This window comes from Staurois parvus, unplaced genomic scaffold (assembly GCF_062004578.1).
Source record: "Staurois parvus isolate SC_StPar_1 unplaced genomic scaffold, SC_StPar_1.0 ptg000574l, whole genome shotgun sequence".
Classification (NCBI taxonomy): domain Eukaryota; kingdom Metazoa; phylum Chordata; class Amphibia; order Anura; family Ranidae; genus Staurois; species Staurois parvus.
In genome coordinates, this window is record NW_028318370.1 from 5,493,943 (window position 1) to 5,517,925 (window position 23,983).

General features: G+C 43.3%; 1 protein-coding gene across 2 annotated transcripts in view; it reads right to left on the bottom strand.

Annotated features, from left to right (window-relative positions):
* The window catches only part of LOC149450484 (T-lymphocyte activation antigen CD86-like), an 83,880-nt gene extending 60,098 nt beyond the window's left edge, over positions 1-23,782 (bottom strand). The window contains exon 1 of one of the 2 annotated variants that reach the window (XM_089691929.1): positions 23,681-23,782. The gene's annotated coding sequence lies outside the window, so the exon portion shown is untranslated. Of the gene's footprint in view, positions 1-1,415; positions 1,534-23,680 lie in introns of those variants that run through there. The other variant, XM_089691930.1, reaches the window with a different exon arrangement.
* Between the last annotated feature and the right edge of the window lie 201 nt (positions 23,783-23,983).

Below are 23,983 nucleotides of genomic sequence, written 5' to 3' on the forward strand. Positions count from 1 at the left end.
TTCATTGTTCACTCACAGAGCCGGGTACTGCACTCTAGGGGGAGGCAGAGAGCACAGCACACACTCCTTCCTTTGCTTTCACTGCACTCAGCTATTGAGCAGTCTGACGGCTCCCAGTGCCAATGACAGATCTGGCCTGAGCTCCGAGCCTGCTCAGCAAGACGGCCCTGGGGGACACACTTGCCTCCACCATAATTTCCACTCGCCATTGGAAATTTCAAGGCCTGGGGTAGAGTACATACTGGGGTTGATGTGACAGTGAGACCAGATGGGCCACTTTAGATCTTTTTTTCTGCCGTCACTTTTCTATATTTCTATGAGACCCTGTTGTAATCAGTTAAAAAGTTGAATAAAAACTGTTCCAAGATGTTATTTGCAGTAGCAAAAAAAACAAAACCAAAAGCAAATAATGTATAGCAGAGTGGGTCAACCAAAGTATTACTCATCGGGAAGTCCTATTATTAATGTGCTATCACGTTCCATAGAAATACCCATAACAGCAGTTTGACGGGAAGGGTCATATCTGCTGCTTCTAAGAAGCAACGTTTTGCAGTTTCAACATGTAAACCACCTCATCTGCTGCTTTGCAGCTTAAGGGGGGTGGTTGAGGCAGTAAAGACGCACAAGTCTAAAGGAGCTCTTCTTGTTGGAGCAGAGACGAACAGAGAAGTGTGAGTGGCCAGTTAGTGCAATGGCTCATAGAGTGCAATACTAATAGCAAAAATATTAATAGGGTATATTGGGTTGATATGGTCAGGGGCGGACTGACCATTTGGAAACTCAGGCACTGCCCGAGGGCCCGGGGTCAGTAGGGGGCCCCATGAGATGCCCCTGGTACCTTTATCATAGGGTTTTTTGAGTTTGGGCAAGGACACAGGGGCCCCATGATCCCCTTTTGCCTGGGGGCCCCATGAGTAGTCAGTCTGCCCCTGGATATGGTTATAACATAGATTGTTACTCTGCATATTTATTTATTTCAGGTACTTATATAGTGCCGTCAATTTACGCAGCTATATTTAAATATATATATTGTACATTCACATCAGTCACTAACCCTCAAGGGGTGTACAATCTAAGGTCCCTAACTCACATTCATACATACACATACTAGGACCAATTTAGACAGGAGCCAATTAACCTACCAGCATGTCTTTGGAGTGTGGGAGGAAACCAGAGTACCCAGAGGAAACCCACGCAGGGATAGGGAGAACATGCAAACTCCAGGCAGGTGGTGCCGTGGTTGGGATTCAAACCAATGACCCGAGTACTGCCAGGCGGAAGTGCTAACCACTAAGCCACTATGTCGCTCCAGTATATTGTTCTGTAGTTAAAGAGGATCTTCAGTTGGTTTGCAAAGAATGAAAAGTCAGCAGCTACAAATACTGCAGCTGCTGACTTAATAAAAGGACACTTACTTGTCCAGGGATCAAGCACCGTCCTCACCTGCGCCAGTACTTCTTGCAGCTTCCCAACCTGCTTCCCACTGCGTATGTGTGAGCCATGCTGCACTTTGTGAATGGTCCCGCAGTCTCCTAGGACCTGGAACTTGTCCCAAGAATTTGCAGGCAGGGGAAGGGAGGGGAAAACTTCCTGTGGAGTCGCTCAGGCGATTGCAGTAGAAGTGGGAGAAGGTGCCTGTCAAAACTAGGCACATCAAAAAATAAAATGTGCCAAAAATATTGAGGTGGGGGGGACATAAAGTGGAACTTCCCCTTTAGGGTGAAGTTCCACTTTAACCACTTCCAGTCCGGACACTTTTACCCCCTTCCTGACCAGGGCAATTTTCAGCTTTCAGCGCTACCACACTTTGACAATTGCGCGGTCATGCAACACTGTACCCAAATGAATTTTTTACCATTTTTTTGAGACAGATAAAGCTTTATTTTGGTGGATAATTATTTTTTTTGCTATGTAAATGAATTCCAAAAAGTTTGAAAAAAAGTGTTTTTTTTATAAAATTTTGCAAATAAATAATATTTCATCATAAATCTTTGCCAAAATTTATTCTGTTATCTTTTTAGTAAAAAAAAAAAATCCAAATTAGTTTATAACCAAAAATTATAATTTTTAAACATTTTTTTTTTACATTTTTATTTTATTTTTTTATATTTTTATTTTTTTTACATACTCTCACCCTAGCAGTACAGTGTCACCATGGTGATTTTTCTTTTTTTTAAACATTGCTTTTACACCCATATAGGATGTAAAAGCAATCATTTCTCTTTCTCTCTGTCTGCATTCCTGCACTCATTGAGAAGTACTGAGTGACCTGTGATTGGTCACAGCTTGTCACATGGTACAAGGCTGTTGTGAATAGCCTTGTACCATGTGACCTCTGTGATCATTCACAGATTTCACACGTAGTAAGCAATGATGTCACAAGTGACATCTTGTTTACTACTTTGCATGTGATCACTGATTGGCCAATCAGTGATCACATGATCGGGACCTCGTACAGAGGTCCCGTCCGACGATCGGTGTTTCACTGTGTCCGGAGGTCACAGCGGGCACCGGATCACGGTGCTGCGCGCTCCCAGGGAGCGCGCACAAGCAGGGTGCGGGGAGGCCGTTTATAAACACCCACCCGACCCTGCACTACCACCATCCAGCCGTTTATATGCAACGGCCGGTCGGGAAGTGGTTAAATAAAGCCCAAAAAAGCCCTCAGGAGGCAGTCAGGCTGCATTTAAAATGTTTTACAGGCGCTATATAAGCACCTGAAATAAATCAATACTACTGCAGCGACCAGTTTCCTGGTAAGGGTATTTTTTTTAAATCCCAGCGTTCAGCTGTAACTGGACATGAAGTGATTTTATACATCTGTGTCATTTACTGCTTGCCATGTGATATTTAAGTAGTTGCATTTTGCAATAAAATTTCAAGGAATTCTCTGCTGCTAGTAAGGCAAGGGTGACATCACCGACTTATCTTAAGGTGACAGCACTGTACTATATGTAGAGAATGTTTCCTGATATAATCAGTAATAGTTATATTGCTTGAGGTGATTGTAGCCATATTAGTGCACTTATTATTATTATACAGGATTTATTTAGCGGCAACAGTTTGCTCAGCACTTTACAATATAAAGGGAGGAAAGATTAGAGGAACTGAATTTATTCTCTCTTGAGAAGAGGACATTAAGGGGGGGATATGATCTCCATGTATAATACATAAGGGGGGGATATGATCTCCATGTATAATACATAAGGGGGATATGATCACCATGTATAATACATAAGGGGGATATGATCTTCATGTATAATACATAAGGGGGATATGATCTTCATGTATAATACATAAGGGGGTATGATCTCCATGTATAATACATAAGGGGGGATATGATCACCATGTATAATACATAAGGGGGATATGATCTCCATGTATAATACATAAGGGGGATATGATCACCATGTATAATACATAAGGGGGATATGATCTTCATGTATAATACATAAGGGGGATATGATCTTCATGTATAATACATAAGGGGGTATGATCTCCATGTATAATACATAAGGGGGGATATGATCACCATGTATAATATATAAGGGGGGATATGATCTCCATGTATAATACATAAGGGGGGTATGATCTCCATGTATAATACATAAGGGGGGATATGATCACCATGTATAATACATAAGGGGGGATATGATCTCCATGTATAATACATAAGGGGGGATATGATCTCCATGTATAATACATAAGGGGGGATATGATCTCCATGTATAATACATAAGGGGGGATATGATCTCCATGTATAATACATAAGGGGGGATATGATCTCCGTGTATAATACATAAGGGGGGATATGATCTCCATGTATAATACATAAGGGGGGATATGATCTCCATGTATAATACATAAGGGGGATATGATCTCCATGTATAATACATAAGGGGGGGGTATGATCTCCATGTATAAATACATCAGTGGTTCATACAGTGAACTCGGTGTAGAGTTATTCATCCTGAGGTCATCACAGAGGACAAGGGGGCGCTCTTTACGTCTGGAGGAAAAGAGATTTAATCTCCAAACACGGAAAGGTTTCTTCACAGTGAGAGCTGTGAAAATGTGGAATAGACTCCCTCAAGAGTTGGTTCTGGCCAGCTCAGTGGATTGCTTCAAAAAAGTCCTGGATTATTTCTTAGATACACAGAATATAACTGTATAAAACATTTATAGGTAAAATTGATCCAGGGAATATCCGATTGCCTCTCGGGGGAACAGGAAGGATTTTTTTACCCTGCAGGAGCAAAATAGATCACGCTTTGCTGGGGTTTTTTTGCCTTCCTCTGGATCAACTGTGGATATAAGATTATAAGGTTTTTTTTTTATGGTTGAACTGGATGGACTTTTGTCTTTTTTCAGCCAGACTAACTATGTAACTATGTAAATACAGCAACAATACAGTTCAATACAAGAGGGTTAGGAGGGCCCTGCTCCTTGAAGCTTACAATCTAAGAGGGAGGGGCTAGTGGTACAAAAAGTGGGCAGAGTAGGCGATAGATAGATTGGGGTAGAGAGTTCCAGAGGGTGGAGGAGGCTCTGGAGAAGTCCAGAAGACAAGCATGGAGAGGAGACAAGGGAGCTAGAGAGCAGGAGGTTGTGGGAGGAGCGGAGAGGATGGTTTGGGTGATATTTAGAGACAAGATGTTTTGAAATTTTTTGTTGGGCAATGGGAAGCCAGTGGAGGGATTGGCAGAGAGGGGTGGCAGATATGGAACGGTTAGTAAGGTGGATGAGTCTGGCTGCAGCATTCATGATAGACTGAAGAGGGGATAGCCTGTGATGAGGTCGGCCAATGAGGAGGGAGTTGCAATAGTCAAGGAGAGAGATAACAAGGGAGTGAATAAGTTGCTTAGTGGTTTCCGAGGTTAGGAACGGGCGTATCTTGGAGATGTTGCCGAGGTGAAGTCTACAAGATTTGGACAGTGAATGGATTTGGGGCTGAAAGGACAGATGGGAGTCTAGGATTACACCTAGTACCCTGGCATGAGGGGGAGGGACTGATGGTTGTATTATTGATCTTGATGGAGAAGTCAGGGGAGGGGGCACGGGCTGGGGGGAATAGTATACACATTCAACTGGACTTGTTCTATAACAACCTCACAGCACAAGCACAAGTCCAGTTGACTGCAGCTATTACTAGATGTATGTGGTGTGATAATTCAACCAACAAAGCAAGAAAGATATTTTCATGCAGTTTGATTGCTGGAACAGCTTAGCCACCTCCCGTCCGGCCATTGTATATAAACGGCCGGACGGTGGCAGTGCAGGGTCGGGTGGCCATTTATAAACGGCCTCCCCGCACCTGCTTGTACACGCTCCCTGGGAGCACGCAGCACCACAATCCGGTGCCTACTGTGTCCTCCGGACACAGTGAAACAGCGATTGTCGGACGGGACCTCTGTACGAGATCCCGATCATGTGATCACTGATTGGCCAATCAGTGATCACATGCGGAGTAGTATGCAAGATGTCACTTGTGACATCATTGCTTACTACGTGTGAAATCTGTGAATGATCACAGAGGTCACATGGTACAAGGCTATTCACAACAGCCTTGTACCATGTGACAAGCTGTGACCAATCACAGCTCACTCAGTAGTTCTCAGTGGCTGCAAAAATGCAGCCAGAGAGAAGGAGAAATTATTGCTTTTACAGCCTTTATGGGTGTAAAAGCAATCAGTGTAAAAAAAAAAAAATCTTCATCACCCCCCACAAGTAGTACAGTGTCACCATGGTGTACTGCTGGGGTGACAAGTATGTAAAAAAAAACAAAAAAACAAATAATATAAAAAAATAATAATTTAAAATTATAATTTTTGGTTATAAACTAATTTGGGTTATTTTTTTTTACTAAAAAGATAATGGAATATATTGTGGCCAAGATTTATGATGAAATATTATTTATTTGCAAAATTTTACAAGAAAAACACTTTTTTTTTCAAAATTTTTGGACTTTTCATTTACATAGCAAAAAAAATTAAAATCCCAGCGGTGAATAAATACCACCAAAATAAAGCTTTATCTGTCTCAAAAAAATGCTAAAAAATTCATATGGGTACAGTGTTGCATGACCGCGCAATTGTCATTCAAAGTGTGATAGCACTGAAAGCTAGAAATTGGACTGGACAGGAAGGGGGTAAAAGTGTCCGGGCTGGAAGTGGTTAAAGCAGAACTTCATTCAGCTCCTGCTTTTCTTGCCTCTGCTCCCCCCTTCACGCCACCATTATGGTGCATTGCCATATACAGTATGCCGGAGGGCTCTACCTGGCCGGCGGGCCCTGGCAAAGCTCTTGGGCACATCTATGCATGGTAGGGTATTACTTGCACATGTCCAGAGATGGGAACATTTTGTCAGTTCCATGCTACCTGATTTTGCACATGTGCAAATGTACAGGGGAACCTGCGGGTGCGCACAGGTGCCACAGGGCTGTCAGGATGCATAGTCCTGTGCAGGGGCGGACTGACAACTCATGGAGCCCCCAGGCAATAGGCGATCATGGGGCCCCTGTGTCCTTGCCCAAACTCAAAAAAGCCTATGGAAAAGGTACCAGGGGCATCTCATGGGGCCCCCTACTGACCCCGGGCCCTCGGGCAGTGCCCAAGTTTCAAAATGGTCAGTTTGCCCCTGGTCCTGTGGCACATTTGAGCAGGCTCAGAACCTGGGAGGGGGGCTAAGATGTCATTCTGGTCTAGGCGAAAGTTGCAGAAAAGCTGCTTCCTGAACACAATAAATGTTTCAACAATAAATAAAAGAAATATATCTACTTTAAAGCAGTAATGAACCTAAAACCAAAAATGTAATATATTGCAGCTTACCAATCATTAGATGTGGTGGCTGCATTAGTTTTCTTGTCTTATTCCCCTCTGTTTTCACCTGGTGATCTGTCCAGTAACACACCTCCTGTATTAGTAAGACACAACTCTGGAGGAAAGAGCACAGGAGGCACAACATACAGCAGCATTGTCAGTCTGGAGAGAGGGTAGTAGTAAATGTATTAGCAGATTTGAAAACAATAACAAATTGAAGCTAAACTGCAGCTTACACTTTATAATCAGTTACAGCACATTTTTGTTCCTTTTGAGATAAAGGTTTTGTATGAAGAAATAAATCAATAAATCAGCCCTGACAGTGTTAAATGGTCTGCCTCATCCAAATCAACTGATACATTCTGCTGGAGAGCGTGTGCTTCTGAAAAACAGAAGACTTGCTGGCTGGATCACCAGATGAAATAGAAGAAAGAAAGCCTAAAAAAAGAAAATGAATGCAGCCATCCCATTGGCAAGCTGCAATATAATAAAAGTTTCCTTTTTGGTTTAACCGCTTTCACGTCGCCCTATAGAAGAAATACTGCTACAGAGCGGCAGGAGTATGCAAAATCACGTATATATATATGTGATTTTGCATTTCAGGGTAGGGGGCGTCCGCCCGCCGCCATTGGTGGCCTCACCTGTCAATCGACGGGTCCCAGCCAGTGATTCCCCTCTGTCACCCAGTGATTGCCATTATCACCAACGGGGGAGAGACCTGTATGTAAACAATACAGATCTCTCCCGTCAGCTCCAGCACACTGCTTTGTATGGCTCTGCATAGCAATTTATTTATTGAAATATATTTTGAAATATATAGAATACAGCCCAAATTGTAGCATTTCAAATATATGGCAATATATTTAGGAAGAAAATTTTTAAAATATATTTCAAATATATATTTGTTCCATATGGGGATACTAGAGGGAGAAATGGTGTCTCCCTGGAACCTAAAAGCTATTTCGCACTGCAATCCCAAAACCCTCCCTGCTGAATTACAAAAGGGACTAATCCTCCGCATCGTGTAAAAAGATTGTTTGTTCCTGATCGCTCTGTTCCTCCCTTTGTTTAAGCGACCATTTCTTATCTCCTGGTAAGACAGAGTGAACGGTAGGCATTTTGCACATGCTCAGTTTGGTGTGTATTGCTAGAGAGGTTTTTTTTTTTTTCTTGAGAGAGTGCATGTGATCAGCACCGGGCCAATCAGCACTGTCCAGACAGCGGTCAGGGATTCTGCATCCTCCTAGTGCTGAAAGAAAAGTCCTCCTGCAAGCGTTAGCTAGTGCTTGGCTGGACACTGATAGAAGTCACAAGACTGCTATATATTGCTGATGAGAAAAGGTATTTAGCAGTTTATATTTACTAAAATAATTCTATTTCCATGTTCTGTGTACTGTGGGAGACCAGATATAGTGAATGCGGGGTCCAGAGAGACCAGATATAGTGAATGCAAGGTACAGGGAGACCAGATATAGGGAATGCAGGGTCCGGGAGACCAGATATAGTGAATGCAGAGTCCTGGGAGAACAGATATAGTGAATGCAGGGTCCGGGGAGACCAGATATAGTGAATGCAGAGTCCAGGGAGAGCAGATATAGTGAATGCAGGGTCCGTGGAGACCTGATATAGTGAATGCAGGGTCCAGGAGACCGGATATAGTGAATACAGGGTCCGGGGAGAGTGGATGTAGTGAATGCAGGATCCGGGGAGACCAGATATAGTGAATGCAGGGTCCGGGGAGACCAGATATAGGGAATGCAGGGTCCGTGGAGACCTGATATAGTGAATGCAGGGTCCGGGGAGACCAGATATAGTGAATGCAGGGTCCAGGGAGACCAGATACAGTGAATGCAGGGTCCTGGGAGACCGGATATTGTGAATGCAGGGTCCGGGGAGACCAGATACAGTGAATGCAGGGTCCGGGGAGGCCGGATGTAGTGAATGCAGGGTCTTGGGAGGCCAGATATAGTGAATGCAGGGTCCTGGGAGACCAGATACAGTGAATGCAGGGTCCTGGGAGACCGGATATTGTGAATGCAGGGTCCGGGGAGACCAGATACAGTGAATACAGGGTCGGGGGAGACCAGATACAGTGAATGCAGGGTCCTGGGAGACCGGATATTGTGAATGCAGGGTCCGGGGAGACCAGATACAGTGAATGCAGGGTCCGGGGAGACCAGATACAGTGAATGCAGGGTCCAGGGAGACCAGATACAGTGAATGCAGGGTCGGGGGAGACCAGATACAGTGAATGCAGGGTCCTGGGAGACCGGATATTGTGAATGCAGGGTCCGGGGAGACCAGATACAGTGAATGCAGGGTCCGGGGAGGCCGGATGTAGTGAATGCAGGGTCTTGGGAGGCCAGATATAGTGAATGCAGGGTCCTGGGAGACCAGATATAGGGAATGCAGGGTCCGGGGAGACCAGATACAGTGAATGCAGGGTCCGGGGAGACCAGATATAGTGAATGCAGGGTCCGGGGAGACCAGATATAGTGAATGCAGGGTCCAGGGAGACCAGATATAGTGAATGCAGGGTCCGGGGAGACCAGATATAGTGAATGCAGGGTCTGGGGAGACCAAATATACTGAATGCAGGGTCAGGGGAGACCAGATATAGTGAATGCAGGGTCCGGGGAGACCAGGTATAGTGAATGCAGGGTCCGGGGAGACCAGATATACTGAATGCAGGGTCAGGGGAGACCAGATATAGTGAATGCAGGGTCCGGGGAGACCAGGTATAGTGAATGCAGGGTCCGGGGTTTAGTAACACTTTAAGACTTGTACATGTACATTTCTTGTACTATATATTTCTTTTGTATATTTCGTTTTTCTGAAATTATTAGTTTTTATTTTGTAACATATAAGTTGGAAATATCCAATAAAAATATAAAAAAGAAACCGCACTGACACTGTACTAATGACACTGGCTGGGAAGTGGTTAAACATGTAGGGTGATCAAGGGGTTAACTGTGTGCCTAGCTATGTGTAATGTTTACTGTGCTGCTGTTTTCACTAGGTAATGTGCTGGATTCTGTTTCCTGACTTGCATTACCACTGACAGAACACAGCTCTGCCTTGTTTACATAGGTAGAGCTATGTTCTGTCAGTTCACTAGACCAATGGTCTCCAAACTGCGGCCCGGGGGCCAGATGCGTCCCTTTGCTTGCATTTATCTGGCCCTTGGGGCGCTATTTCATCCACTGATACCATAACTCCCCCCACTTAGACCAATAAAGGGTGCACAACTCTTTCCAATGATACCAATGATGAGGCATGATTCCTCCAAGTGACACAAATGATAGTGTCCAATGACACCTATGATGAGGCACAATTCCTCCATGTGACAAAAATGATAGGGCCCAGTGACACCAATGATGAGGCACAGTTCCTCCCAGTGACAGAAATGATAGGGTCCAATGACACCAATGATGAGGCACTTTTCCTCCCAGTGACAGAAATGATAGAGTCAAATGACACCTATGATGAGGCACAATTTATCCCAGGGACACAAATGATAGGGTCCAATGACATCAAAGATGGGACAGAATTCCTCCCAGTGACACAAATAATAGGGTCCAATCAGGGGCAGACTGGCAACTCATTGGGCCCCCGGGCTATAGGGGATCTTGGGGACCCTGTGTCTTCGCCCACACTCAAACCACACCAAAAACAGCCTATGAGAGGTATCAGGGGCATCTCATGGGGCCCCCTACTGACCCTGGGCCCTCGAGCAGTGCCCGAGTGCCGCAATGGACAGTCCGCCCCTGGGTCCAATGACATCAATGATGGGGCAGAATTCCTCCCAATGACAGAAATGATAGGGTCCAATGACATCACTGATGGGGCAGAATTCCTCCCAATGACAGAAATGATGGGGTCCAATGACACCTATGATGAGGCACAATTCCTCCCAGTGACACAAATGATAGGGCCAATGACATCAATGATGGGGCAGAATTCCTCCCAATGACAGAAATGATAGAGTCCAATGACATCAATGATGGGGCAGAACTCCTCCCACTGATACCAAAGGGGCCTTATTTTTGTTCCCATTGACGTCGGGACCTTTTCTACTCCCGCTGGCTGCAGTCCGGTCCTTGTAAAGTCTGTAGGACAATAAACTGGCCCTTTAGAAAGGTTGCAGACCCCTGTACTGGACGATTGGCAGGTGCTGGCACTCATGCATTGGCCGGCACCAGCTGATTGGCTTCTGCTGTGACCAATCACAGCAGAAGTGGCGCAGAAGCAGCGCGCCAGTGGCACGCAATAACTCCCACGACCGAGATGTACAGAAATACATTTATGTACGTGATTCTGCGCAGCGCGGCTGCCTTGTAGCAGTATATCTGCTATGGGGAAGTTGGCACATGATTAAAAAAGTAAAACTAAAAAAAAACACAAATAAAAAAAACCTGATTTTGAACTTTTTCCACTGAAATGTCTGCATTAAAGCAACTCTGTATGTCCTGATGCTCTTGCCATAATATACAAATATTGTATGCACAGAATACATCATAGCAGACTCACCCCCTGTTTGCCCTACTATAGGACTTTCCTCTGCTGTCCTTCGTTACTCTTCTGGGTCCCCTTTGCTCCTCTCCAGCCAATGATCAGCCACTTGTGACGTAACTCCTGTATGTGCACAGTGGATTATCATCTTCCCGGAAGCTAGCTCCGTTCCTGGCTTGTTACAGATGGTGGTGTACACTGCACTGAGCATGTGCCACAAGCAATGTACATTATATAAAAAATTCGCTAGAACACAGGAAAAAGGTTTTTGTTTTTTTTTCGTAGAAGAGATATGCAAAGTCTGTTCTTATTTTAAAAAAGGTTTCATTTCCTTCTATTTTTTTTAACTTACGTGCACCTTTAAAGTATAACTTGCCATAAGAGACATTTTAGGTGTGCCACTGACTACTGATTGCTGTTCTGACTCATTGACATTTGTATTCTCTGAGCTGCTGACTCACAGCAAGTAGACAGATCAGGAAAGACAATCAGAGTACAATTAAAAGTCCCCATCTGCATGTTGGTTCTGTGTCAGTGATTCTCAAGAGTTGATTTCTATTCTATTAGCAAAATGTATTTAAAAACTATGTATTCCTGCTATGTGCTTGTATGAAAAAGTCTCCTGTTCTCTTTTTATTGCTTCCTTTGTGGGCAAACCCTGGTGTTCCTGACAGCTTTCCTATTAAAAACTGACCACAGTGGGCATGACAGCGCAGCATGGTCAGTTTTCTGGCTGTGCCTGCTCTCCTCCAATGATCAGACTTCTGCTGACATCCCCTCCCTGCACAGCCCCATTTATTGTGAAGTACAGTGTAATGCTGTTTCTCCTCCCCCGGCTCTCTGTTCTAAGCAGCATAAGGAGCTTAGAAGGTAAGAGATCATTTATAAAAAAGGGATAAAAGGTAATTCTAATTTTCTTTGCGTCCTCATGCGCAAGGGATGTTTTGAGAACGCTGGTAACGTTAGCTGTGTAAAGTCACGTCAAAAACTTGAGTTTTTCAACTTTTTTTAGCGTTTTTGCATTAGCATTTAGCAGAGTTTTCCTGCGTTTTTCCGCATTTGCTGTTTTTAGCATATTTTTTACCACAACTTCCAAAAATGCAGGTTTGCTGCGTTTTGCCGTGTTTTTCAGCATTAGAGTGTTTTTACAGCTAAAAAACTCCTCTAGAAACACACCAGTCCTGGGTTTTTTTCCAGCCAAAAAACGTTGATTACAGTCTGTGTGTATGGACACCTAGGATAACATGCTGGGGGGTTTACTGGCTGTAGGAAAAAATGTCAAAAGCCGAAAACAGCCGCTGTAAAAACATCCCGTGTACATGAGGACTGATAGCTATACACACATTTTTTTGCCTTTCATTTCTATTTTAAAGGGTTGTTTCACAAGGTGAGGGTTTACTGTACATATACTTTAAAGTGTTACTAAACCCCGGACCCTGCATTCACTATATCCGGTCTCCCCGGACCCTGCAGTCACTATATCTGGTCTCCCCGGACCCTGCCTTCACTATATCTGGTCTCTCCGGACCCTGAATTCACTATATCTGATCACCCCCGGACCCTGCATTCACTTTATCTGGTCTCCCCAGACCCTGCATTCACTATATCTGCTCTCCCCGGACCCTGCATTCACTATATCCGGTCTCCCCAGACCCTGCATTCCCTATATCTGCTCTCCCCGGACCCTGCATTCCCTATATCTGCTCTCCCCGGACCCTACATTCACTAGATCTGGTCTCACCGGACCCTGCATTCACTAGATCTGCTCTCCCGGACCCTGCATTCACTATATCTGGTCTCCCCTGACCCTGCATTCACTATATCTGGTCTCCCCGGACCCTGCATTCAATATATCTGGTCTCCCCGGACCCTGCATTCACTATATCCGGTCTCCCCAGACCCTGCATTCCCTATATCTGCTCTCCCCGGACCCTGCATTCCCTATATCTGCTCTCCCCGGACCCTGCATTCACTAGATCTGGTCTCACCGGACCCTGCATTCACTAGATCTGCTCTCCCGGACCCTGCATTCACTATATCTGGTCTCCCCTGACCCTGCATTCACCATATCTGGTCTCCCCGGACCCTGCATTCAATATATCTGGTCTCCCCGGACCCTGCATTCACTATATCTGGTCTTCCTGGACCCTGCATTCACTATATCTGGTCTTCCTGGACCCCGCATTCACTATATCTGGTCTCCCACAGTACACAGAACATGGAAATGTAATTATTTTAGTGAATATAAAGTGCTATATACCTTTTCTCATCAGCAGTGTATAGCAGTCTTGTGACTTCTATCAGTGTCCAGCAGAGTACTGGTTAACCACTTTCCTACTGCGCACTTTTATTCCCTTCCTGCCCAGACCAATTTCAGCACTGTCATACTTTGAATGACATTTCCTCGGTCATGCAACACTGTACCCAAACTACATTTTTTATAATTTTTTTTAGACAAATAGAGCTTTCTTTTGGTGGTATTTAATCACCAGGGTTTTTTTTATTGTTTTCTAAACAAACTAAAAAAGACCTAAAATTTTGAAAAAAAAGTTTTTCTTAGTTTTATAAAGTCTTGTAAATTAAGTAATTTTTCTCCTTCACTGATGGGCACTGTTAGGCAGCACTGAAGGGCAGCACTGATAGGTGGCACAGATGGGCGCTGTTAGACAGCACTGATGGGCACTGATAGGTGGCACTGATGGGCAGCACTGATAGGCGGCACTGATAGGCATTGATTCAACTGATTGTCACTGATTTAACTGATGGGCATTGATGGTCACTGATTCAACTGATGGTCACTGATTGCCAGCACAGATGGGCACTGATGGGCACTATTGGCCACACTGAAGGGGCTACACTGATCACCAGTGCCCTGATGATCAGTGTAGATTTCCCCCTGCAAAATGCTGCTTACCGGCTCTCCTCTCCTCACATGCTGTCAGTATAAAGAGAGGACTGCCGATAACTGGCATTTTCTATTTACCCGGTGATCAACTATGATTGGACACAGCTGGTCACATGGTAAAAGCAGTTGTGATTGGCCCATTCCTTAGTCATGTGATCAGCTGTGTCCAAGGGGGCGCGCGGGGTGTGTGGTTCAGGGAGGAGGTCCATAAATGCCCTCCAAAAACTAGCCAACTGCTAGCGTGGTCAGGAATTGGTTGAAGCTTGCAGGAGTTTTCATTGTGCTGTAGGAGGATGCAGAACCCGTCACCTCTGTTTGGACTGTGCTGATTGGCCCTGCGCCGATCACATGCACTCTCCCAAGAAGAAAAAACCCTCTCTAGCAATACACATCAAACTGAGCATGTGCAGAGTGACTCCACTTGATTTGTCTTCAGGGGCGGATTGACCATTTGGAAACTCGGGCACTGCCCGAGGGCCCGGGGTCAGTAGGGTTCATAGGCTTTTTTGAGTTTTGGCAAGGACACAGGGGCCCCATGATACCCTATTGCCCGGGGGCCCCATGAGTTGTCAGTCCGCCCCTGTTTGTCTTATTAGGAGATAAGAGGGGGGCACTGGAAGAAGGGGAAGATCAGAGAAGACAGGATCAAACATTTGCAAACATGCCACAGGTATTATCAATGACCCCAATACCAGACACCATTGGCCCCTGTGCATGTGCAGATGAGCTGCAGGTCTCTGCTAGACCCCATAGACATGCAGCATATCTCTGCACACATGGGACACTTAAACATGGCAGTGCGGAAGAGAAGCGAGGGGACAAGGACATCATGGGAGGGAAGTTCTGCTTTATGTACAAATAGGCAGAAAACATTTCTCTATTTTTCTGTTCCTGGCTTTAAATTAGTGTTACTAAACCCACAACAGTACAATCAGTCTGTATATGCAGTAAAGCGTGCTTGTTATACTCACTGTGGAACCTAAGGGGTTAATCATCTGCATTGTGTAAAAACCCTGTTTGCTCCTGTCTTCTCTGATCCTCCCCTTCTTCCAGTGCCCCCCTCTTATCTCCTAATAAGACATATTGAGTGGAGTCACTCTGCGCATGCTCAGTTTGATGTGTATTGCTAGAGAGGTTTTTTTCTTCTTGGGAGAGTGCATGTGATCGGCACAGGGCCAATCAGCGCTGTCCAGACACTGTCCGGACAGAGGTTAGGGGTTCTGCATCCTCCTAGAGCAGAATGAAAACTCCTCTCCCAAGCTTTAACCAGTGCTCCTCTGGACACTGATAGAAGTCACAAGAATGCTATATACTGCTGATGAAAAGAGAAAAGGTATTTAGCAGTTTATATTTACTAAAATAGTTGCATTTCCACATTCTGTGTACTGCGGGAGACCAGATATAGCGAATGCAGGGTCCAGGGTTTAGTAACACTTTAACTGAACAACCTGAAGTTAGGAGCTGATTGGCTACTGTGCAGATTCTGAGTGCTCCAGTTTTAGTAACCCCCCCCCCATGTCTTTAATGAGACTCTATCTGTGTTGAACAATAGCAAAGTGTGACCACACTTGTTGGAGCAGAAATTGAGTTTGCAACATTACAAAATAAATAAAAAAAACAGCAGCACCTGCATTTTAAGTGACCTGAATCTGGATTATCAGCTATTGGCATTTCTAGAAATACATTTGTTAGGGAGTACTTCTGTTTGTTAAAGAAAATGTATAATGCTCATCCATTAGCAAATATTTGGTGATATTAAAGTTTTGTTTTCTTAACAAATATTTGTCACTATAAACCAAGCAATAGTTGCAATACATCTATGGCCACTATTCTTTCATTGCTTGAAAAAAAAAAAAAAAATAAAAAATATATATATATATATATACTGTTTAAAAAAATGAAAGGAACGTTTTGAAAACACATCAGATCTCAATGGGGAAAAATCTCCTGCTGGATATCTATACTGATATGGACTGGGTAATGTGTTAGGAACGTAAGGATGCCCCATCGTTTGATGGAAATGAAAATGATCGACCTACAGAGGACTGAATTCAAAGACACCCTGAAAATCAAAGTGAAAAAATGATGCAGCAGGCGAGTCCATTTTGCTGAAATTTCATTGCAGCAACTCAGAATGGTCCTCAGTAGTTTGTACGGCCCCCACGTGCTTGTATGCATGCCTGACAACATCTGGGCATGCTCCTAATGAGACCACGGATGGTGTCCTGGGGTATTTCCTCCCAAATCTGGACCAGGGCATCACTGAGCTCCTGGACAGTCTGAGGTGCAACCTGGTGGCGTCGGATGGACCGAAACATGATATCCTAGAGGTGTGTGTTCTATTGGATTTAGGTCAGGCGAGTGTGGGGGCCATTCAGTGGTATCAATTCCTTCATCCTCCAGGAATTGCCTGCATACTCTCCCTACATGAGGCCGGGCATTGCTGTGCACCAGGAGAACCCTAGGACCCACTGCACTAGCATAGGGTCTGACAATGGGTCCAAGGATTTCATCCCGATACCTAATGGCAGTCAAGGTGTCATTGTCTAGCCTGTAGAGGTCTGTGCGTCCCTCCATGGATATCCCTCCCCAGACCATCACTAACCCACCAGCAAAACGGTCATGCTGAACGATGTCACAGGCAGCATAACGTTCTCCACGGCTTCTCCAGACCCTTTCATGTCTGTCACATGTGCTCAGGGTGAACCTGCTCTCATCTGTAAAAAGCACAGGGCGCCAGTGGTGGACCTGCCAATTCTGGTGTTCAATGGCAAATGCCAATCCAGCTCTATGGTGCCGGGCAGTGAGCAGAGGGCCCACTAGAGGATGTCAGGCCCTCAGGCCACTCTCAAGAAGTCTGTTTCTGATTGTATGGTCAGACTCATTCACACCAGTTGCCTGCTGGAGGTCATTTTGTAGGGCTCTGGCAGTGCTCATCCTGTTCCTCCTTGCACAAAGGAGCAGATACCTGTCCTGCTTATATGTTAAGGACCTTCTACGGCCCTGTCCAGCACTCCTAGAGTAACTGCCTGTCTCCTGGAATCACCTCCATGCTCTAGAGACTGTGGTGGGAGACACAGCAAATCTGGCAATGGCACGTATTGATGTGCCATCCTGGAGGAGTTGGACTGCCTGTGCAACCTCTGTAGGGTCCAGGTATCGCCTCATGCTACCAGTAGTGACACTGACCCTAGCCAAATGCCAAACTGGTGAAAAACAGTCAGAAAAGATGAGTAGGAAAAAAATGTCAGTGGCCTCCACCTGTAAAACCATTCCTGTTTTTGGGGTTGTCTCATTGTTGCCCATCTAGTGCACATGTTAATTTCATTAACACCAAAGCAGCTGAAACTGATTAACAACCCCCTCTGCTACTTACCTGACCAGATCAATATCCCAGGAGTTTCATTGACTTGATGCTATACTCTGATTAAAAAGTGTTCATTTAATTATTTTGAGCAGTATATACAGTTGCAAGAAAAAGTATGTGAACCCCTTGGGATTACGTGGAGTTTTGCATGAATTGGGCATAAAATGTGCTCTGAACGTCATCTAAGTCACAACAATAGAGGAACACAGTCTGCTGAACATAATACTACACAAACATTAGATGTTGCCATGGTTTAATTGCACATAACATGTAAACAATCACAGTGCAGGGAGGAAAAAGTATGTGAGGCCCTAGCTTAATGACTTCTCCCAGAGCTAATTGGAGCCAGGAGTGAGCCAACCTTGACTCCAATCAGTGTGATGATATTGGGTTCACATACTTTTTCTTGCAACTGTATATATATATATATATATATATATATATATATATATATATATATAAAATATACTGTATGATATACTGTATATACAAGTAGCACCTGTACATCTTTGGTATTTTAGTATGTCCACAGCAAAAACCACTGCTGAGTCACCTGCTTCAAACTCCTTTTGTATGGTAATCCATCTAACAGGAAATAAGTAGCAGAACAGTTTTGACCAACCTTACTGACAAAGAGCAAGTCTCTGTTTTACTTATTTCCTTTTGGATAATATAATGACAAATCAGAGCCCATAGGCGTGATGGAAAAATTAATCTGATGCAACCACAGACTTTATATATAGTCACTTTGCCACTTGAAATGGCAGAGCAGTGGCCACAGATGTAATGTAAACGCCAAGATTTATTAATAACTTTAGCAGTGTTCCATTACAAGTGACAAGCTTTCTGCGACTCGTCCTTTTTCAGGTAGGAAGCACTAATGACACAAAATAATCACTGTACAGCTATATAGAGAAAACCAACAATTAGTTTTTGTCACTAGTGCTTCCTGCCTAAGAAGGGCAAATATTTCCTGAAAGTTTGTAATGGTACATGACTTATTTATGTGGAAGTTATTAAACTTTTCAGTGTTGCAACCATTGACCTTTTCTCTATATTATATATATTTGGGGTTGGCTCATTAGCACTGACTTTACAGAACTTGGCCTCATACACACAGGGTATTTTTACAGCTGCTGTTTTTTTATCTACAGCCAGTAAACTCCCCAGCATGTTATCCTACACTATATAGCCAAAAGTATTGTGCCAGCCCTCTAAATCATTGGATTCAGGTGTTCCAATCACGTCCATAGCCACAAGTGTATAAAATCAAGCCCCTAGGCATGCAGACGGCTTCTACAAACATTGGTGAAAGAATGGGTCGCTCTCAGGAGCTCAGTGACTCCAAGCGTGGTCCCGTGATAGGTTGTCACCTGTGCAATAAGTCCATCCGTGACATTTCCTGGCTACTAAATATTCCACGCTCAACTGTTAGTGGGATTATAACAAAGTGGAAGCAGCTGGGAACAACAGCAACTCAGCCACCAAGTAGTAGGCCACGTAAAATAGCATGCTGAAGTGCACAGTGCGCAGAAGTCACCAAATGTCTGCAGAGTCAATAGCTAAAGACCTCCAAACTTGGTGTGGCCTTCAGATTAGCACAACAACAGTGCGTAGAGAGCTTCATGGAATGGGTTTCCATAGCCAAGCAGCTGCATCCAAGCCTTACATCACCAAATTCAATGCAAAAGTCGGATGCACTGGTGTAAAGCACGCCGCCACTGGACTCTAGAGCAGTGGAGACATGTTCTCTGGAGTGACGAATCACACTTCTCTGTCTGGCAATCTGATGGACATGTCTGGCTTTGACAGTTGCTAGGAGAACAGTACTTTCCTGCCTGCATTGTGCCAAGTGTAAAGTTTGGTGGAGGGGGGATTATGGTGTGGGGTTGTTTTTCAGGGGTTGGGCTTGGCCCCCTAGTTCCAGTGAAGGGAACTCTTAAGGAGTCAGCAGACATTTTGGACAATTTCATGCTCCCAACTGTGTGGGAACAGTTTGGGGATGGCCCCTTCCTATTCCAACATGACTGCACACCAGTGCACAAAGCAAGGTCCATAAAGACATGGATGAGTCAGTTTGGGGTGGAGGAACTTGACTGGCCTGCACAGAGTCCTGACCTCAACCCCATAGAACACCTTTGGGATGAATTAGAGCGGAGACTGCAAGCCAGGCCTCCTCCCCCGACATCAGTGCCTGACCTCACAAATGTACTTCTAGAAGAATGGTCAAACCTTCCCATAGATACCCTCCTAAACCTTGTGGACGGCCTTCCCAGAAGAGTTGAAGCTGTTATAGCTGCAAAGGGCGGGGCCAACTCAATATTGAACCCTACGGACTAAGACTGGGATGCCATTAAAGTTCATGTGCGTGTAAAGGCAGGCGGCCCAATACTTTTTGGCAATATAGTGTGTGTGTCCATGCACACATAGTCTTTTTTCATCATTTATTGGCAGGGGCGTTTTAAGGGTGAACCCCCCCCCCAGAACTACTGCATTTGAAGAGTAGTTTATCAGCTGCTGAAAAACGCTGCAAAACACTGAAAATCGTGGTTATCTGGCATTTTTTAAAAGCTTTTTGAGCCTCAAGATATTGTGGGAGTATAGTTTTGTTAAAAAACACTGTAAAACGCTAAAAAAAGCGAACTCAACAAAACTTCCATTTTTTAATGAGGCATTCTACAATGAACGCTACTGGCATTTTATAATGTCCAGTGTGCATGAAGCCTTAGGGGCGTCAGGCGTTTTTTTAACAGCTTCCAAACACACATTGTATCCTATGTGTCCATGCGCACATAAACTTTTAAAAGCTTTTAGTGGCAGGGGCTTTTAGGAGCTCTAAAAAAACCCCACTGCCAGTGCTTTCAGGAGCAGCAGCATTTTGGCAGAAAAAAATACTGAATGCGTCTAAAGGCACCTAAATGCACGTTTAGCACTTGAGTGTTAATTCATTTCAATGGCCAGAATGCATTATTAGTTTGACAAGTTTAAAGGAATTAGCTCCAAAACAAATTTTATCCTGAGATTTATCTTGTTTACCGCTTCGCGCCGCCCTATATCACACATACTGCTACAGGGCAGCACAGGTGCACAAAATCACGTATATATATATATACGTGATTTTGCAGTTCCAGGTAGGGGACCTACCTGCGCTGCCATTCCTGGCCTCGGCTGTCAATCACCGGGTCCCAGCTTGCCGACACCCAGTGATCGCCGAGTATCTCCGACAGGGGAGAGACCTGTGTATAAACAACACAGATCTCTCCCCTGTCAGCTCCTGCGCACTGCTTTGTATGGCTCTGCATAGCAGACCAATACAACGCAGTGTGCTTACAGTGTAAAGCACTTACACAGCCCACACAGTAAAACAGCACACAGTTAACCCTTTGATCGCCCCACATGTTATCCCTTTCCTGCCCAGTGCCATTAGTACAGTGTCAGTGCTTTTTATTAGCACTGATCACTGTATTGGTGTCACTGGGGATGTCAGTGACACCAAGTCAGTTCCCCTCAGTGTCAGCACAGAATGCCAGCCGCAGTCCCGCTATACGTCGCTGATTGCCACCATTACTAGTAAAAAATAAATAAAAATCCCAGTATATATACCATCATTGTAAATGCGATAACTTTCACGTAAACCAATTAATTTACATGTACTGGGTTTTTTTTTAGCAGAGACATGGAGCAGAATACATTTTGACCTAAATGTATGAGGAAATTAGATTTTTTATATGTTTTAGAGCAAAAAGTAAAAAATATTGTTTTTTTCTCAAAATTGTTGGTCTTTTTTTGTTTATAACTCAAAAAATAATAACCACAAAGGCAATCAAATACCAGTGAAAGAAAGCTCAATTTGTGGTGAAAAAAGTACGTAAATTTCATTTGGGTGCAACATTGCATGACCGCGCAATCGTCAGTTAAAGTAACACAGCGCCGTTTATCACAAAAAATAGCCTGGTGAGGAAGGGGATCCTCTGGAGGGCAAGTGGTTAACAATGTGTTTTTGGGACAAAGCATACAAAAACTTGTATATGTTTTTTTTAAAGATGTGATTCTACAAAAACAAGCAAAGGAAATGCATAGAAAGGGGGTTAAAAATAACTTGCATATAAACAGTAAGAAAAGGGAAAAGGTCATGCTAAGGAGCAAACGAGGGATCTGCTAATTCAGGCAAAGTAGGGTTAAATAGGGTACCTTTTATGAAAAAAGTAAAAAAAAACTAAACATAGGTTTGCAGAAATTGAGATCAGATCAATGGATTCCTCTGGTCTGCTCATTCACGTAAAACGAAATGTATTATTATTGTTACAATAAATAGATATCATAATATAACCGCTCTTACAATGTAACAAATATAACATAGTAGCAGTTCATTTTATTAGTACATTGATGGGGTTGATGTACAAAAGCTGGAGAGTGCAAAACCTGATGCAGCTCTGCATAGAAACCAATCGGCTTCCAGGTTTTTTTGCCAAAGCTTAATTGAACATACTGAAGTTAGAAGCTGATTGGTTACCATGCTGCACCAGATTCGGATTGCTCCAGTTTTAGTAAATCTCCCCCATTGCAACATTGTAACAACCATTATTATGTAACAAATTTAACATCCTTTAAGCTCGGTTCACACTTCTTCGACTTAGGATCCAATTTGTGAGACCCAAATGCCATGTATCTCTATGAGAGCTGTTCCAATTCACATTACTGAAGTTGCTGCGACTTCCAAAAAGGTTCCTGCTCTATTTTGATCCGACTTTGATACGGCTTCACTGCCACAGAGTGTAAAAGTATCAAAGTCATGCACATCAAAGTCGGACTCCAAAGTCGCACTGAAAATCGCACGACTTTGGAGATGGCTAGTGTTAACCATGCCTTACATGCTTTAATTTATAAATACGTTGTAATAATATAAAAGCCAATATTATGTAACAAATTAAATTTCCTTTGCGCTCTTCATTCAAACAGTAGCACAGAGAGGGGCCCAGCTGTCCACATGTCCAGGGATTCCACCTGTCTCAATGGACACAATGGGGGATTCGGGGGAATCACTGGTAACTAAAACCTATTAGTCAGTACCAGGGGCGGACTGACAATTCATGGGGCCCCCGGGCAATAGGGGATCATGGGGCCCCTGTTTCCTTGCCCACACTCAAAGCACACCCAAAAAAGCTTATAAAAGGTACCAGGGGCCTTTCATGAGTTCCCCTACTGACCCCGGGCCCTCGGGCAGCGCCCGAGACCTCGAATGGTCAGTCCGCCCCTGGTCAGTATCCACGTAGAAGAAAAATATATTTAAATATATTTTTAAAATATTCTTCCCAAATATATTGACATATATTTTAAATACTACAATTTTGGCCATAGTCCATATATAAAAAAAAAAAAAAAAAAAATATATATATATATATATATATACTGTATGTTGAAATGCATTTTTTATATATTAAAAAGTTTATTAAACATATTTTTACAAATACCTTTTCAAATATATGTCTTTGAAAATACATTTAATCTACTTTTTTTTAATGCATTTACAAATATATGTAAAAATATGTTAAAATGTCTTTTTTATATGTTAAAAAACTGAATATTATAATTAAAAAAATATATATTTTTAAATATATGACTTTAGAAAATATACGTTTTAAAATACATGTTAAAATATATTAGCGTAGGCCAATATATTGTAAATATATGTCACATATATCATTTTTTTTTTCTAAATATATTGGAAATATATTTCTCTTCCATCTGGGTAATCAATAACATAGACCAACAAGTAACTCATCATACATTTAAAATATGAATTATCCCATTTTTCTGAACAGGTGTCCTTAATGAGTGACAGTTAAAAAGTTCTTTGTGATAAATCGACTCTTTTGTTTTAGGGTTGCTGATCCATTAGTCTTCAGCTTCAGCAGCTATTATGTATTATTATTGTTTTGATTGCACAATAAGTGGGAATGCATTCAAAGTGCAGATAAAAAATGCAAACCTGTCACAAAGCGTGTGCTAGTAAAACTTGAAATTCTGGTTCATAGAATCAATTCATATATCAATAGGAAAGATTAGAAGATACTTACAGCTCTCGAGTCCTAGTTGTTAAAAAATGAGTATAATCCAAATGAGCTGCGATAGAACTTTCCTGGCTGGTGTCAAAGTGAGACTGTCTTCTGAGTGTATGGGTGAAGAGTAAAAAGGGAAAAGGAAGTGTAAGGACTCAGTGACGTGTAAAAGTGTAGGAGGAGATCTTCCTCTTATCAAGCAAAATTCCCCTTTTTTTAATGTTTACTATTCTTTCATAAATCTACACAAGAAACAAGAAATAGATAACAAAAAGTGGGGGTAACAGTTATCACAATCAGGGGCGGACTGACCATTTGGAA